The following is a 19,096-nucleotide window of genomic DNA, read 5'->3' as shown; positions in this document are numbered from 1 at the left end:
CCCTGGGCTGCCGCTGTACCGTAGACATTTAATAGCAATGAGTACTGAAGAAGAATAGTTACAAGTAATGCCAATTTTACGGATTTTAGTTTCTGATGACAGTTATGTGTAGTTACTTGATGGCTAGATGCAGCGCAGAGGACGGGAGCAGGCCATTGTCTTTTGAAGACAGTCCAGCATTTGCGGTAACGTAACTGGAAGCAGTGGAAGTTCGATGTTACGAGGTACTAATGAAGGCTGCTCTCACAGTTGGCTACTGTGTCTCAGCTGACAGATGGTAACGTCTTACTGTGACGAGTGAGAGTCGGGATGTAAAAATGGTTTCTGGATTTTGTTTTTTATTTTTTCAGAAACCTTGGCATGGTTATGTGAAAGCTGTTTGCATAACAGAAGTTAGCTCCGGCAACCACCTTTTGTTGTTACAGGATGTGTAGGAGAAGGCCTAATTTTAGTAAAGATAGGTAAGACAGACTCAAAACCCCATGGTAGACAAGGGATTTTTTTTTAATTTCAAAGTCAGGCTATACAGATGTTTGTGGGGAGAAGAATGTCCTTTGCATCCCAAAACCCAGATTACAGGTAAGAATTTCTGCTTGTTGATGACTGCCTTTCTAGTTAAACAAAAAAAGAAATGTTTCTCTTTGAGCAAGAGAACGGAATTTCATTCAGCTGTGAAGACAGCTGATTTGCCTTGGGGCAGAATGTGTGAAGAAACAGATGTCCAAAAAAGGAGAAGCACGAGGGAATAGAATAATTGAAACTGCCAAATAAGAGTTTATAAATAACGCATGTGAAAGCTTACTGTACATAAAGTAAAATTGAATCTAAGATTGCTGCATGCTATCCACTACTTTAATGGACTCTTCAAACTAACATCGTTTTTGTGCTCACAGTCTTGGTTCAGGCTTCACAATATGGCAGAAAATCTGTCATTTGCAATAAATGTATGCACATCACGTAAAAGTAACGTTTAAGATCTTAAACTGAGTGTTACCTGGATTTCTCTTTAAGATGTGTTGCCTGTATTCCTTAGAGCATGTTCTGATCTGTTCATAAAAAAATTAACGACAGCAGGAGGGAAAACATTGAAAAATTCAAACTGACATAGTAGTGTTATGAACTGACATTGAATTCGCAAACTCCTGAAACACTCTCTCTACAGATCTTATAATGTCTCCTATTATAAATATTTCTTCAAAGCTCATAGAATAATTCTTCAGGATTAGATAAGTTACTGTTTGAACTTTTGATTCTGGCTTTTGGTGAATATTTACATGCATCTCGGTGATGATTTTAAATATGTTTGAAAAGTCTTATTTAGCGTAGCGCAGCTATCTGACGTGCTGGGATAAGCCACTACAGCCTGTTGGGGTTGTAGAGAACAAATCTGTCCCTATTTCAGATTTGTGTGTTGGGGAAAAAACACTGTTCTACTGCTGAAGCTGAACACTTGTTCGCTGTAACTTTGCAGAAGAACATCTCATTACAGAGTATATGTAGGTCAGTATAAAGAATAGGATTTTGGTTTTGTCTCAAGAAATTCCCTTTATTTCTTTGTGGCTTATTCATTTTCACTGTTTCTGAAGAGAGAAAGTATTCCTATTAAAAAAGCATGAATGTATATCAAAGGCATAGAATTGTTTCCAGTGGCATTTCTTCATCTTTATGTTGTAAGGATAATTTTAATTAATTTGATTTGTAATTACTGCCAGAGCAACAATTCGGAGTCTAGTTGACATAGAGAAGGTAAAAAATACAATGGGATAAGTCCGGGCTTCCATTGGAGAGAAAAACTCTGTTCCTGCTTGCCTGGTGTTAACTGCAGAGCCTCACGGAGCCTTCCCCGTGCCCCCCAGTCCTGCTCCCACCCCCACCCCATAGCCGTAAGCGCTTTGTCGTGTTGACACTGGCAATCGAACTGTCTTGCTTTGAGTATGAAAGAACTACTTTTATCATTTCTAATATGCAGCCTAGGGCCAAAACAGACAAAGCAATTTTGAAGGACTGGGTTCAGAAGGAGGCTGGAATTCCCATTGTACAGCCCTTGGGAATATGAGTTCAGTAACCAACTGAAGCCGTTATTTGTCATAACGACAACTGCTGGGCTGCCCCTACTTGGTCAGCTGCCTTCCACACCGCTGGATGGTAACGAGCTCCTTGCCATCCTTCCTTACAAACAAATAATGATAATAAAAGATTTGTTATGATTGGAGATCTGGATTTTAAATTCAAAGATCATTTTCTTCCATATTACTTAAAGAAGGTGGACTAGATCATTGTTTCAGCAATTCAAGAGAAGTAACTAATTCTTCTGGTAAAAGTAATGTCAGGACTGAAGCCCACTTTGTATCAGGGAGCATCTTTGCGTCTGTTTCTGTCCAGGGTATTCTATTTTTTATTATATGGTGCTGTCCCTTCAGACCATGCCCACTTTGTCCAGTGTTTGTGTTTTGTCTTCAGGAATTTTTTATTCTGGTACCTCTTTGTTGTTCATATTCTCAGTCCCTGTGAGTTTTTTGATGTGCACCCATCTGTGCATCTCGTCAGCTAACTTTGTCTTAAAAAATCATTTTACTTTGTGAGTCTTTTGAGCTGCCATCACTGCTGCTGTCAGCAGACACCTTTCTTTTGCTGTAAAAGGCTCCCAGTCTGCACTGCTATTAGAGCCCTAGTTAATGCCATTTTAGTCTCTGTTTCTATGAAGCACCTCTGATAAATATCCTTGAAGTCATTTTTTATAGAGCCATCAGCAGTGACCTTTGTTACTAACCTTTGTACGTTTATCGTTAAATCTCATCACTTGATTTTATCAGTTTAGAGGCTGCCCTTTCTTGATATGCACGTACCTTACTGTTTTGGTAACAAAACCAGGGCGACAACCCCACCTTCCCAAAGCAATAAAGATTGCCGGTTTTAATTTAAGCTTGTCACACAGTATAAGCCAAGGAACGTAACTATATCACCACCACTACGTTGTCCTGCTCATCTGATAGTCCGTGAGTCCAGTTCACAAGCATGCAGAATGCAATAGTTCTCCCATTCCCTGTTGTCTTTTAATAAAGCTTGACTTGCTGTGTAGTCTTCCATAAGTTTTTATTGTACTTACAATCTTCGTGCACGGATTTTAATAGCCGGAACAACTTGGAACTTGTTCTGCATTTTGAATAATTTGTTGTTTTGTGATTTCTTCTTAACAGCAATTCCATCGTAATTTTTAAAAATTTCCTCTTAAATAATGCGATGTGCTTGCCCAGCTTTGTGCTTGGTTTCTGTATGAATTTCGTTTTTCTTCTGGATGGGAAAAATACTGGTCTAGAGATAAATTTGTATTTATTGCTTCATATTTTGTTTAAAATGCATTAAACATACCTTAAGCTGCCACCCGATACGGTGGTTTTCTTTTCTCCCCTGCAAGGCTGCAGATTCCCCAGAGTGCAAAATGGAGCTGAAGGGAAGAGTCTGCGTTTCCATACATAAAGCACTTCCATGTCCCATTTCCTCATGGAAGCTGGCCCTTCTCTGAACACAACAGAACCAGCCTGCCGGTCGGCTCTGCGAGCTCTGCCACGCTAGATGAGACACAGAGATCCAAACGCAGTAAGCTGTGTGTTCTGTTCCGTGTACGGATTTGTATCATCTTTTTGCTGGACCTTAATGAATTCCAGTCTTGTGGGGCAAGATTGACCCACGTGAAAAAGGTCACTGTGAAGCTGCTCTCCACAGAGCTGGCACTTCACATACCCCTTCATAACCAGTGTGTTTGTGCCATCTTAAAACTCCTTCCCTTACTGAAATATAGGTAGAAGAGGGAGTATGTGCTGATAACTGTGGTGCCACTGCTAAAGCAGGAGAACGTTTGGCTGTTTGCAGAGCACAACACTGCACTTGTTCCTCGCACAGGTGATTTGCGTGAGCTCCACCTTGGTGCTGTTTCCAAATATCTCTTTGTGTCACGCGCCGTGTTGTGTAGGTGAATGGCTTTCGGCTGTTTTGGAACACGGATAAAAAACTTGCTGGAGGATCGTAGAGAGAATCCTGCGTTACCCGCCCCGTCCTTTCTAAATGAAGGAGCCAATTTGAATTCAGCTCCCAGTTTCAGCTGCTGCCTGTTTGCCACGCTGTGGTTCGCTGTGAGCTTTAAATATATTGTTGCTATCCTCAGCGGGCACTGAAACTTTGAATGTGCTTGTTTTGAAATTTCACCGAGGCATACTTAGACTCTTACAAAATCCCTCGCAGACGTTAGTGTAAGTGTGTTGGCACTGCACGTCTACTACGGCTCCGAGATTGTTTCTTTGATTGCTCATTTGTGAGCTTCTATTAAAAGATGACTTGTCTGTTAGCCAGGTGTATGGCCAACCTGGGTAATGGTGTCCGTATGTGGAGCGCTCTGGCTGGGAGAAAGAGGCTTAAAAACAAGCTTGGAGAACTGATTGACCTATGTGGAAACAGCCTGCACAGATGTGTTGTAATATCCTTCCCACTTCGGCAGACATGACTAAACAGACTTTGTCTGCTCTGAACAATTAAGATGTTTGCCAGTGTGTGCAGGGCCCTGTGCGTGTTCCAGCTTGTTCCTGACTGGTGGAGGAGTTTTTCAATTTGTGCAAAAACATTTTCGCTCTTTGTGTTCTCTTCATTTTATGGTTTAGTCAAGAACTTTTAACTTTTCAAGAAGCACCTTAGGCTTTGCATAAATAAAAACACTTCCAGTCTTCTGATTTTTCTGGTCTTTACAATTCCCTGGAAGCAGTACGTACATGGCCATAAAAGCAAACCTTGCTGTATATGAAAACATAGTAAGAAAACCCAGTGATGTTTATTCATGACCACAGCGGTATTCCTGTCCTCGTGCTCAGGAAGAATGGGAGAATCTCTGCTCAGAGCTTTGCTTTAGTGTAGAGGTTCCTGACTGTAAGTTTAGAGCTCCTGAGAGGGATCCACAGCATGCAAATGAAACTGAGGCTGAGGCTGTGTACCTGGTGTCAGCGGGGACTTCTTGCCATCGAATTAAATAAGACAAGGAGCAGAAAAGTCACTAGTGTCAGGAGGCTACCAGTAAAAGCTCTGAGAGAAACAAGATCAGGTTTATCATGCCAAGTGGTGTGGTCAGTGTGGGTGTTGGGCCTGGGGCTAGTTACTGAGGGTGTGTGACTGGCCCATCCGAAGCCACCTCTGAAGGTGGCACGTCCACAGCCAGAAAATCGGGCTGTCCCGAGGGGGGCTGAAGAGTGAACTATCTGCGGAGGTGGGCTGGCACATCTGATATCTGTAGCTGAGTCTTTTCTCCAAGGCAGATGCGTTTCCTTTGGGTTACCTACTCTCCTGTGTGTCTCATAGCTATCTGGTAGGTAGAGAAATTGAATGAAGGTAGCCAATTTGAAACGTTGAATGCTCTGAAGAAACAGCTTTCTGATCTGAAGCGCAGAAATCCAAGCCTGGGATTTGATTGTTAATGTATTGGTTTTAATCCCTCAGTGTTGTTGGTTAATGTTAGGGAAGGCTTTTTTTGTTCTTGAGACTTTGATTTAGCTCTATTACTACAAAGACAGGAATCAAAAGTTTCTGTGAGCAGCTACTTCCCTTACCTCACCGAAATCACCCAGAGCAACAATGCTGAGATACCAGGCTGCCAGGAAATGACTGCATCAGACTGCAGGAGCTAATCATTCAGTCTTTCAGAAACCCTTTGAACTAGAAAAGAGTTCCATGAGTTTCAAAAGAATAATTGTAAAGCATGTATTTGTTAGTAAGTATAGATTGTTTCATCTGTATTAAGATGATTAAACCGTATTTGGCTAAAAGTTTGCTACCTAGGGTTTTCAGCTGGGACTAGAACTTCACCGTGGTGCATACTGAGCAGCACACAAAAAAGAAATGCCCTCTCTTCTTCCCCTTAGCAGTCCCCTTTCCCACCAACAAAGAAGACTTTAAAGCAAATAAGGAGTAGTTCAGATGCTAAACCCATTACAGGATTTAATTGATCTCAGTGGATATAACTTAGCTGAGTAACATCATGATGCTGCTACAATTTGAATTATAACACCTAAGCACAAGTTGTTCAGCATAATACAGAATCATAGGAAATTTAGTCTGAAAGGAAGCTCTGGAATGCTTGTAACATCCAGCTATGCCCTCAGTGCAGGGCTGCACCTGTGGGCAGCTTGTTCCAGAGCTTAACCATTGCCACCTGACAATTTTGCCTTATATCCAAACAAAATTTCTCTTGCAGCAACTTGTGCCCATTGCCTGTTGGTCTTCCAGTATGTATCCCTCAGAGGAGCCTCGTACCTGATTCCACAGTCAAACGTTTGCTGGAACAGAAATGCAACATCGAATTTTCCTGAAGGGAGTTATTGCATTGACATTTTGTGCTAGAGAAAGAAGGAATTATTTTTTCTAAACACGGTAGGTCATTTAGGTGAAATATATGCGGCTAGGAAGATTCTTCCTCTCCCTTGGAAGCTTGCCTTATCTGAAGAGTGGTCTAGCAAAATAGAGCACTATTTTATAAAAATCATCACTTTAACTATCTTGTTCTCTCAGATAGAGCAGAATGATTTATAAAGATTGCCTCTGCCAAGACTATATAGTCCTATCAATGGAAGAAACAGCTTGACTTGAAGAAGGAGGAAAACTTTGACTGGGTCTTTATTAAATGTTGTGTGAAGGACGAAGAAAATATTTCCTCTTTTTAATATTGTTTTAACCCCGCCAGCCCCAAACGAAAATCCTGTCTTGAGTAGTTTGAAACTCTACTTGCAAATTCAACACTTTGCTGCAGCCCATCATTTGTTTCTTTTATTCCTGAATGTGATGAATTCAGTTTTGAGGAAAATAAATGAACAAGTTATCCATGTGAAATCATAAAGTTTTTGGTTGAGAATGTGTCCCTTGTGGACAGGTCAATGTGGGAGAAAGTCCCATGGTAACTGATAAAAAGAGAAGTGCACAACTAATGCTTTCTTGAAAGGCAGAATGATGTGCAGTCCCTCCCTTAAGGTAGGAAATGGCTTGGGCTGCTCAGGGCAGTCATGCGTGGTCAATGACAAGGAGTCTGTGGGAGAAACTAATGTCAGTGGAAAGAGAGAAAGAGAAGATTTGTAGTTGGAATAGGAGACCTAAATGATAGATCTGTGCTTTGAGTGGGATTGAAGCAATCAGCATAACTCTCAGAACACTGAGAAAATTAAGGGAATTTAAAGCATAAAATGATGTGGGCTTTACCAAGGACCTCTGGACAGACAGGAAGATGTTAAAAATGGTTGTGGTATGGCTTAAAGTCGTCTTGATGTGTGCCTCAAAGAAAGGCAGCATTTAATCTAATACCCAGGATGGATTGAATTACTGGGGGGAAAAAAAAGGAGAGGATTTCAAAGTCAGAAATGACTGGTGCTAAATACTTCCCCACTTACAGTTATGAAGAAACCAAACTTTATTTATGTCTTTTGAATCTCCTTTTCTCCGTGTTGTTAGTTTTGTAGTCTTAGATCCACAACCTGGATATAGTACAACTCAAATTTGGATTTAGCTCTTTTGAAAATATCTCTTGAATATCTCTTGATAACAGTAGTAAAAAAAAAATGTGGGGGAAAACAAAACCTCAGTTCTTAGTTGTAACAGAGTTTTCTATACTGTTATGAAGAGGAAAACTGTTCCAATAGAATTATAATTCATTAATTTATCAGAAAAGAAGTAGTAGGATTGCATAAGAGCTTTTGAATATATTTTTTGTGACAGAGTAGCAGGCAGTTGGAAGTTAAATCCAATGGGTGTGGGCAGCTCCATAGAAAATACAAAACTGTCAATTTTTGAGCTTCCATTCAGGATGCTTTGGAAGAATGGTTTCCTAGGAAAATGGTTTCCTAGGAAAACCATACTTTGTGTTAGATTTTTTTTTCTTTGTCTTCTGCTTTAAAAAATAGTTGAATACAATGCTAATTCTTTTGTAAGGATATTCCAAAAATATTATTGAAGTTCAGTGTAAGTCAGAACGGCTAAGAAGGAGATTAATATGCATGGATCTGCAGGCCAGAATGCAGCTTTCTAGTGGGCATGGTGCAGGATAAGTCTGCCAACTTGCACAAAACAAAATTCGTATTTAGGGATCAAGGTCATATGCCATCAAAATAAAAATATAATCAAAATAGCTCTTGTAAGGTGTTTATTTTGGATAAAACCATTGGCCTGCCTGAGACCTATAATGTAGTTATTCAATACAATCTTAGATTTCTTAAGCTTAGACCTAAACATTTAAATGAATGTTTTGAGAGAGCTCCTCAGATTTTTCTTCAGTTTGAAAAAAGGAGCTTAATGTTTCAATTATTTGTAAGAGTAACTTCTGTGTTTTGGTTTATATCAAGTCTCCCCTTATCTCTTATGCAATAGCTATAATCACCTGTTCCTTTTAGTTTCTGTTTATTGTAAGTTCTATAAGAGCTGAAGAGCTTTATAAACTGAGTAAAAGATTAAGGATCATTTATTACTTGAAAGGAAGATATTTTTTTTTAATGTAACATGATCTTACATGTTCATAAATGAGAATATTTGGAATGACATCTGAAAAGAAAGCATCACTAACAGCACATCATCATTCTGCTGCTTGAGCCTGGTCCTCTCGGCACAAAAGGAAAAGAGATGCTATATTTAAGATAATGTAAATTCAGTGCCACAAAGAGGTAAAGTATGCATTCATGGTGCAGGAGACCTGCTGCTTGTTTTAAGGTGAATTTTGTGGGGAAAGAAATCATTTAACAGCCTTGGGTTTTACTCCCATTTTGAAAACATACTGACTATATTTGCTATTTGATTGCAATCAAATTTTTAAAAGTAGTTGCTCGCTCCGGCGCTCACAGTTGGATTTACGTGTTCTTTCTGTGGTCCCTGTTGATCCCATAAACTCAGTGTAATTGCATTCATATAATAGGCAAAAAGATCAAAGTAGTCCCATATGGGGTGGGGGGGAAGAGCATTCTGAGCCAAAACAAGCTGTTTGGCTTGTAAGCAATTGGAAGCCTTTCCTGCAGCACATCTGCAGTGTGCTTTGCCTTACAGAGCTCCATAGCGTGGCTCGCTGCGTCGTTCGTGTGACTGCGATACCAGGGAAAACTTAAAGGTAACAGCGCCATGCTAGTCTTGACTAGACCAAGTAGACTTGTAATCAAAGGATTGTTTGGTACCATACACACTACATTGGCGGGCAAAGGTTGGTGCTCTTCTTTTTCAGATCATTGGGTTCAAGTTCATAAAGTGCAGCAGAAGGAATTTGATTTTTGACTTGGTGAACAAGTTGCTGTACTCCGAAAAGCACATCACTTGGCATGGTCATGCCATCTTTGACCAGTTTTGTGCTGTCAGGTTGAAATAGGTTCATGTGCAGTTGGGAACTAGTTCAAGCATTGTTTTCTGACTGCATTCTGCAAGTGGAAAAGGCCAACACTTTGTTAAAGCAAATCTAGCAGGACAGATAGGTATAAGGAAAGGGAAAAGGAGGGAATTAGATATGGAGATGTGATAGCTTGGGCACATACAAGTATTCACAAAAGATCTGTTAGCCCAAAAGATGTTGAAATTTAATGGTCAGAAAATCTAAAGCAATTTTGAAGACGGTTACGGAATCCGAAGTCATGCAGGACCCTCCGAGCACAAACCCTGTGTACAGTTTAATTAAGATTCTTGTTGGTCAGTTGCATACTAATGGGAGTGGTTATTGTAAAATAATTCTGATGCTAGTACAAATTTTCAGCTGAATCTAGGCTGGATTTGTGGTTTTGAGACATTTCCTGAGTCATTAGTTAGGTTCTTAAATGAACTTAAAGCTGCCTATATGATATAGAAAGTTGCGTGATGCACGGGCATAGCAAATGCTGTAAGAGCGAGGCGGCATGCTTACAGAGGTCTGGTTTTGCTGATGCACTTTCTGCTTCCTCATGTTGTTTTTTTGTCCACTTGAAAGAATAGGGTTCTAGCAGAACCATGAACCTTATCTGCCTGTTTTCTTTCTAGAATATCTCTGCCTTCAATATCTAAATATTTAATAATTGTGCTTTTATACTGATGCTTGCAATTTTGTATGTTATATTCATTTTATGCTATTTGATGAACATAGTGGGAAAAGTGACGTGTAAGCTTTTAATAATAATCGTGGGGAATACTGATACGCAAGATTCCGATACTTACGTTCTCTAAGGTTTTGGACTGAATTACATGAAATAAAAATCTGATTATTGCAGTATCATTTATGCGTTCTAGGACTGCAAACCATCTTCTTACATTTGCTTAGTTTCACCTGGTGTGTTCAGGAATTATTTTAGTTTCTAACAAAATGAAGAGCATTTTTTCTGCATAGGAAGAGAGAGGAGAAAGTTTTCTGTCACTTCTTCGTGCCTCCTCCACAAGCTAGAGATGTTGTGGATACACCACATGTATCTCCATGGAAGCAGTGATGAGATCAGTGAGGTCATTGGATAAATCAAAACTGTAGTAAGATCATATTTTGATTGTTTTTCAAGTTTTCTATTACTTATGCGTTATATACAACACACTAGAGGAAATATCTTTAGACTAGAGAGGCATGCAAAATGTGCGTGTAAGATGACATAACAGCATGTGGGAAGTCTGTATCACTTTTTCTGCCAAATACTGTTTTCTGATAAAGGGGCTTGAGCTGAAAAAGATCCGTAGTGTTGACTCCAGAATTATGTAGAGTCATGCATATTTGCCTTGTGTTTGCCAGTTTCAGTTTGTGCACATGGTTGTTTAGAGTGATCTATATGTCTTGTTTTTTAAGGTAAAATTCTCAAATTGAGGATTTTTCAAGTAAGGAATTGTTCTATATGGACATACCCTTTAACATTTCCCAGTTTTTATGAAGGATTCCTGTTTACCATTGGGAGATTGGTGAGCTTCACAAGAAGTTTTTGAATCTTTCAGATGACAGCCAAGTGAATAGACGTGACGTGCGGGAAGGAGATCGGTGTAAGTAAGGCCACAGACATGATTAGAGGGCGCAGAGCACGTCTGTAGGCTGCGAGACCAGGATTTGTTCAGGTTTAAGAAGGCTGAAGGGAGAATGTGTAATCGCTGTCTTCAGCGACCTGATGGCAATGTACGGAGAAGACCGAGGTGCAGAATGAAAGGATGAGAGCCACCAGGCACAAGTTGTGACATGACAACTTCCAGTTAGAAAGGGGAAAAAAAATCAGCACGAGCGTGGTCAAATGCCAGAACAGGTTTCCTAGAGAGGTTGTTAAAGCTCAGCCAGACACGGCACTGAACAACCCCGTCTAGTTGGTCGTGCTTTGAGGGGAGGATTTGACAAAACCATCTGCACGGTACCTCCAGTCCAGCTCAGGCGGCGATCTGTGATCCCACACTGAAACACCGAGCGGACTTTAAGTATCATGTTTTATAATCTCTTTATGATTTGGCTGAATCGTTTACCTCTGAAAGTCACGTGAATAGCTTGTGTAGTAAAACTGCTGCTCTTTTTTAATCACAGTACCTGAAGTGTTTGATTTATATGACCTGAAAACTAATTTACAGATCTTAGATAGCAGTTATGTGTCACCTGTGCATTAAAAAGCTGTAGTGGAACATGGCAAGCTGTTGATTTACAGCAAAGTCTGTGTAGCTGGAATGGAATAGGCTCAGGCGTGTAGATACCGATAATTATTCTCACAGATCCATTTATGCATATGATTTGGGTTTCCTGTACAAATTCGTGAAACCCTTTTCAAGTAAATGTGCATTTGTATCTACGTTGCGATTTTTTTTGGAGATGTATCTTACATTTAAAACTGTAAATCTGGGCTCATCGAATGAGGAAAAGAATTGGAGTGCATACTTTTGTATACTCTAGTGTTTTTATTTTCAGTTCAGTCAAAGGATTTATGAGTGCTAATCATTGCTATGACAATATTTAAATTAATTGTGGCTTCATTCAAACAATTTCTGTTTGGATAGTTGCCTTTTGGTGAAGTTTCAAATCCCACACCAAAATATGGTAATGGAAATCATCACATCTGCTTGGTGGGGGGTGGTTGTTTGTTTTTATACTTATTTGTTTTCAGTTTTTAAGAGCCTGAGGAAAAGACTTTGTAGTAGAAATTACCCCCATAGGTAGACGTCATCCCAACAACTCGTGTGCCATGCCCTGAAAAATGGCCTTTGCAGCTCCAAAGACCATTCAGAGGTTATCTTACTGCAGAGCGGGGTTGGTTTTCTATTTGCTCGCTTCTCTGCTTTGTTTCTTCCTTGCACAAAAAGAAACAATTGAAGGAAATGTGTCTGTGACACTTTTTTTTTTTTAACTATAAAACTTGTATGCACTTTTTTTGTTTCTTTTATTGGATTGTTAAGTATCTTTTAGTTGTGTAAAAAAATGAAGAATGTTTTCCTATAATAATCCAATGAAACAGCTGGGAAAACTACTATAAAAGCAGAAAGTACTAATTACTGGTGAGTGCTACTCTTTGTGTAGCTGTTTGAAACACAGAAGATATTTTAAAGATTTTCAACCTAAAAGATTACAGTCTAAACAACAACAACACAATCTGTATTGTTTATTTGCCTTTTTCTACTTAAATCTGCGTTTGGAAGTATTGAAAATCTTCAGGTGCCAGTTCTGCAGGATGCTTAGGAATTGGTCTGGCTTCAGGTGTGCGAGCCGGCTGAGATCCCGTGCTAAGGAGCTGGCTGAGTTGGCGGACTGACCAACTGCTGCAGTAAGTGTGGGCACTTCAATCTAGCGTAAAGCCCCTCTTGGAAGAGGATGTTTTCAGAAAAAGGCTGTGATCCCCCTGTCCCAAGGCCCCAGACTCGTAGAACACTGGGTGCTCGGGAAAAAAGCTACAAGTACTGAACAAACAATAGGAGGGTGGAAGACCAAACGCTAGACAACTGTACCTTGATAGAACAGAGGACATGAAAGGAAATCAGAAGAGATGTCCTGAGACAGTGATCACAAGGTTCTTAACCATACTGCAGCTGGCCAGATGAAGGCAGCAGGGCGATGTGGAGAGGGGCGATGTTTCCAGTTCCTGTGAAAAGTGAGGCCATGCACGAGAGGTATGGATATAGGTGGGAGAATTGCAAGACAAACATAAAGAATAATGGTTGCTGCTGGTTGCAGTCAAAATGAGGATGCCTGATGATCTTGAGTTAGATTTTAAGCTGTGGTTATGGGCTGAAAATGCGGAATTTTGGAAAGTCTATAAAGGGAAAGCAAGCATCAGTCAGGGACGCTGTCATTGACAAAAGCAGAGTTGGAGGGGAAAGTGCGAGGCTTTAAACCATTTGGACAGGGAGGGCTGCGAAGTTTCTAGCCCAGAGAGGAAAAAGGGACTTGTGTAGGTAGCAGGGGTGCCAGGAATTTGTCAGCAGTGTAAACTAGCTAGGATAGGACCGTTGTGGACAGGGATCTGGAAAGAATATCCACTATTTGCACTACCTGCTATTTAAATAAAGCAGCCTGGAGAAGGGAATGCAGTTTTATAAGCCTCTGATTTATTTTTTTTTAGGTTAATTTCTTTGTGTGTGCGTACGTATGTAATTCCTACACCAGCTGAAGTCACAACTATCTCTTAGCCTGTAGTTAATTCTTCAAACACGCAGCTCCAGGGTAGGAGAGTATACCAGTATGCTTGTCTCAGAAATGTGCTTAGATCTCGGGTTTGCTGTTAGGAGTAGTTTCCTTGGGGATGGCTGTAATGACTCCTGACACCTGGGTATTCTCTCCTTCAGGGTTTTCTGTCCCTCCTGCAGGGACATCTCACCTTGTTAAATGTCATGTAAGGAATATCTGTGGCGTAAGCTGTAAGGTAAAACAAAACTGATTGTGGCTATAGGTTTGTTAGAGCAAGTAAACAGCCACTTCTGACAAACATGAACTGTGCTGCTGCAGAAATAGGTACCTGTTGGAGCAGAACAGATAGGTGTGGATCGGATGAACAGTTGTTGTGGGGGAACCGCTGCAATTACGGTAGGATGGGCTATTTCCACTGTGAGCAAGAGTGACTCCTTACTTAGGTGCGTTACCTTAGTTTCTTCAGCAAAGCAAATACTTCACTACAGAGTGCACTATGCAGGCACTGTCATGCATCTCGGTGTAAATTCTAAGCAAAGCTAAATGCTCTCATGAATGTAGAATTGTGTTCATGTTGGTTGTTCATGGACGGATTTCTTTTTTTTCCTTTTTTTTTTTTTTTTTTTTCCTGTGGGAAAGGGGATAAGTAAGGAGTTGTTAAATATGCAAAATGCCTGAAGTTTGTTTTCAGTTACGGTAAGATGAAGGGTAGGGCTTACTGTGCAGCACTATCCAAGATGAAAGGACGGTGCTGAACTTTATAATTAGCATCCCTCAGTCCATACAGTAGAAGTTACGTGTTGGAACTTGCATACGTTTAATGAATTTCAAGTTGCAATTTCATTTCTGTTGCCATTCCTGAAAGATGCAGTCCCTGGACCAGGAGGAATATTGACTGAGCCACACAAGGACTGTTAATGCAGCCTGCTGTAGCTAGTTCATCTGATCGTAGGTTATTTTTACATACACAAATAAACATGCTTTGTCAAGTAAGTGAGGCTGCCAGAAGCTCTGATACACTGTCTCTCTGCTTGAGTGTAGAATGAAAACATGTTTAACCTGATATCTATCAAAAAGCTCACTTTTATAGATGTAAAATAATTAAATTTCTTTAAATTTAAACCCATGTTTGAATATATATATATATTTTTTTTCATTCATTTAGCTTTCCGAAGTAAGGGTACATTTCTAAATTGGGAAGTAAGATGTGAAGAGGCTTAATTGGCCTGGAAAGCTGCCTGTTCTCAAGTGATACCCACCGGTGCTGTTTGATGCACATAACATCTGATTTTTAGCCTCACCTCTGCCTGCAGAATTTTACTTTTTCCTTACTCTTCACCGTCTTTGGAGCAGCTACAACTTAGTAAATAATGTGGTTTTCTGAGCAGAGTGCATTTGATACACGTGTATGTAAATTTCTCTCAGGTGCATGTGGAAAGCAGCGCGTGGGGCATGGTGTTTGTTTGCTTCGCCTCTCTTAATGAGGCAGCCAGTTCTGTGGCAATTGCTGCCAGATCCGTGCTGGCAAGAAACCTTAAAAAATCCCCTTGGGATACATTGATATTCTTGCAGGCTTGTTTATAAGGTGGACAGTAGTTATGTATTTGAATTGCACATGTTAATTCTAAGATGTGGAGCCGTGTTGCCATATGTGAATGCTACCAGGTGTTCTTGGTGTAGGAAGAGAAATCCCACTCCATTCAGTGGCATTATTGAAGATGCAGTCTGAAACTGCTTAAAATCAGTCCCCAGGAACCTGTGAACAGTTACATTAATACACTCTTTTTTCCCCCCATTTTTTCCTATTATGTAAGAAAACAATACTTGTCATTTCAAGAAAACAAGTGCAGGAATTCTTCTCTTACCCTGAATAGCCATAATTTCCACCTGAAATTTAAGAACCTCTGCGTGGAAGTTTGAATAGAAAAGCAAGTACTTGAAAAAAAACAGGTGCATTGAGGTAATCTGGCCAGATTAAAAAAAAAAAAAAAAAAAAAAAAAAAAAGAAAGTTGATTTTGACAGCTAGTTTATTATCTTCCTATTTTATGACTTCTCCTGTCATTACCTGTAGCTGCTTTAGGTTGACTAAGCCAGGTGTGCTGCAGGACTGAGGAGAAGTGAGAACAAAATCCGCATTCACAGCTCGAGCTGGGTGTCAGGGTCTTGGCGTGACAGTCGTTTTAGATCATTCTAGATACTGTCTTTCGTGGCTTTCTGTGTTTCTTGATTTCTACTCTGTAAAAGTTCCAGTTTCAAAGTAATAACCAAAGCTGGAGTAGTAATAGAGCATCTCATTTAGGTGTCTTTTCATGAAAAGATGTACTGCTATTAACTGAGAGCCTATGAAGTATTGGAATTTAATTATCGGTACTGACATGTAATACAACTTCTGTGCGTGTTGTATAGCTTGTTTTATTTAGGTTAACATGCAATTGTTAGCTTTTGTGTTGAATTTTCTCCTTCTTTTCCATGTTCTCCCCTCCCCGCTGCACGTGATTTATTTCTTCAGAGACCTGTAGGAAGCTTCAGCACGCCGTGCTGGGCTTGTGCCAGCTCTGATGGGCAGATGAAGTGTAACCTGTCTTATAAAACTGTCTTGCGCCTCTTGCTCAGCCCCCTTGTCACTGCAGTAGAGAGAAACCTGTCTCCTGGAAGTAAAATACAAGCATGCTGTTCAAATGTTAAAAACAATTCTCCTCCTTCCAGGATGTTCGCATCACATTTAAATACCTGGAACTTCAGTTTCAGTCTTTCTGCAAATATTCTTGTAAGACTCCTAGAAAAGAGGTGTGTTTTAGATAGGAAATAATTGGATTGTTCTTTTCTCTCCACTTTCCTGCTGTTGTTAACAATGCTGTGTTTCCGGGGCCTTAGCTCCATATTGTCTCTGAGTAGCTGGTGTTACTCAAACACCAAGGTGCACTTTACAAATAAGGAGTTGTATTTATTGTAGGGTACATTCTAGCTATGTAAAACTAGATAAAATTCAAGCTAATACTACACCTACAAGTAGTAAAGAGGCACAGCTGGTCTTTCTGATCTACCAGCTGTGTATCAGGGCCTTGCATAGGCAGAGAGCTGCAAGATACAAAGGCAGGAGATCCTGTGAATGTGCCACCCGGCTCATTTTGCACCGTTCAGGTTTCCAGTGCTGTTCTGAAGGAAGGAAGGGCTCGAGCATGCAGCCAGGTGCCAGGTTTTCGAAGCAATCTGAGGCTGAGCAGTGCCTCTCCCCCAGCCAGGAGCTTAGGCTGCCTCGCAGGCCCTGCCGCCGGCTGTGCAATGGGCTGGAGCGCCGGAGCTGTGCTTGGACTGTGCGTCTTCAAGTTACTTGAGGCCCTCTATGGGTTGCCTGTCCCTGGCTACAGAGGCCAAACAGAAAACCCCGTTATTCCCCTTTTCCTCCCAGAGAGGAGTTCCAGCTAGTTAGAGCTGCTCTTTGTGCCACGTGGGGTGTCGGCGTAACGCAGGCGTTGCACATCGCACGTGTAAAGCCAGAAGGCTCTCTGAGCCTCACAGAAGCGATGGAGCAGCTAGGCACTTTCTGGAGGGAATTGCTTCCATATCACACAATTACTAATGTAACTGGCACCCTTACCAAACAAAAAACAGAATCACAGAATCACAGAATTTTCTAGGTTGGAAGAGACCTCAAGATCACCGAGTCCAACCTCTGACCTAACACTAACAGTCCCCACTAAACCATATCCCTAAGCTCTACATCTAAACGTCTTTTAAAGACCTCCAGGGATGGTGACTCCACCACTTCCCTGGGCAGCCCGTTCCAGTGACTAACAACCCTTTCAGTAAAGAAGTGCTTCCTAACATCCAACCTAAAACTCCCCTGGCGCAAACCAAGCAGCGTGTACTTGCCTTCTCACCCACACTGCTCGGATCGGAACTGATGATGGGAAAGCACGGAGCAGAGACGCTGGCTCTGCTCCCAGTGTTATCTGTTTAGTAGATAAAGAACACTTTTGGGGATCTCTGTCAGCTTCTTTCTCTTTTGCCTTTGAATCACCTCACGGCATTTTTAAAAGTATTTATTGTGTTTCTTTCTCATGGGGGAGTGGTATTTGAGGGTTAATATCTGTGGGCTTTGTTTTCAAAAATGAGAGTAGGCTAGACAAAGATGGACTATCAGTCTGAACTTTGGATTTCTTGCTTATTGCCAGTTTGAATCATACCATAAACGCTATTTAAAGATTTTGTTTTTCGTATTTATTTTCCACATCCTTGACCCTGACTGGTGAGCTGGACATTTGTGTTTGCCTTGGCAAGCTCCAAGCTGCTCATCTAGGGCAGGATGAAAACTCTTTTTTTCCTTTTGTAAACAAACTGTTCCTTCAGTATTTTCCATAAGGATTTTCACCACCATTTTGCAACGCTTCTAGGAACTGAGCAAATCCTGCCATTCAGAGTTTTCATTTTACACAGCTTGTGGAACTGCACAGAAATCTTTGATTTTATATGAGTAATTGCTTCCTGGGGTTGGATTTGAAGAGTCTTTTTCAAAATATTTTCAAATTCCAGAAATATCACATTTTATCATTAAGGGTTTTACTAAAATGATAGGTAAGTATTCTTTCTCACCTGTCCAGAAATGTGGTTGTGTGTAGTTATTATTTGTCTAACACCAGTGTGTGCGGACCAGCCATGAAGACATCTCGGTACCTTTACACATCTTGGTACTTTTTATTGGGAAGTAGAATCTGCAATTTTAAAGCAAGCTCATGTTACAAACAGAATTAATGTATTGGTATAAAAAAAGTTTAAATCTTACCCAGACGTGATGTACCATCATTATCTCTGTCTTCTTGATTGTAAAGTTTTCTGTTATACCATTTTGTTGTGTTGAACTCTGAAAGGTTTAAGAAGACTTTGAATGATCCTGAAGAAATGTCTACATATTGGTGGCTTTTTGCTGGCAGAGATGAGCTTGCTCTATTCAGATGATCAGAACCAAGCAGGTCAGAGCCAAATCCAGCTGAAAGCTCTGTACTTGTCTTAGTCCTGATCCCAAGCTACTACAAGCCCTGCCAACTGGAAGGAGGGTATTTGCCATGAACTAAACCTCAAAAAAAATCGTAAAAGCCTTTTGAGAGCACCCGCATTTCTTTAGAAGAAAAAGTTTGTAGAATATATTCAGAATATGGTCATATTTGATTTTTTTCAACTAGTTTTGCTTTCAAGTCCCTCTATGTTTCCTAAGGTCGTGCATTCTGCTCCCTGGCAACTGGTATGAATTTGTAACCCTCACTTCAGTATGTTGGTGAGGATGCCAGATTCCTTGGTGTTCTGTGAAAATACTTTTTTCCCCCAGTCTACAAATGCTTACTGAACATGGGCCCGTAGCAAAATAAAAGTACAGTTATACAGAACTGCAGAAGTAACCTGTGTATATTTTTGATTTTTTTTAAACAATAAAACATGTTTTAAAACAAATAAAAAGAACATTTTTTTACTTACCTTTTCATCTTTATGTTGCCATTTATGAGACCTAATATTTG

The 19,096-nt window shown here is 40.4% G+C and overlaps 1 protein-coding gene across 4 annotated transcripts in view; it reads left to right on the top strand.

Annotated features, from left to right (window-relative positions):
- Positions 1-19,096, top strand: part of ATG7 (autophagy related 7) — a 112,055-nt gene that overhangs the window by 82,727 nt on the left and 10,232 nt on the right. The gene's annotated exons all lie outside the window — the stretch shown is intronic.

Source organism: Oxyura jamaicensis, chromosome 12 (assembly GCF_011077185.1).
Source record: "Oxyura jamaicensis isolate SHBP4307 breed ruddy duck chromosome 12, BPBGC_Ojam_1.0, whole genome shotgun sequence".
Lineage (NCBI taxonomy): Eukaryota > Metazoa > Chordata > Aves > Anseriformes > Anatidae > Oxyura > Oxyura jamaicensis.
This window is presented reverse-complemented; position numbering and strand designations above follow the sequence as displayed.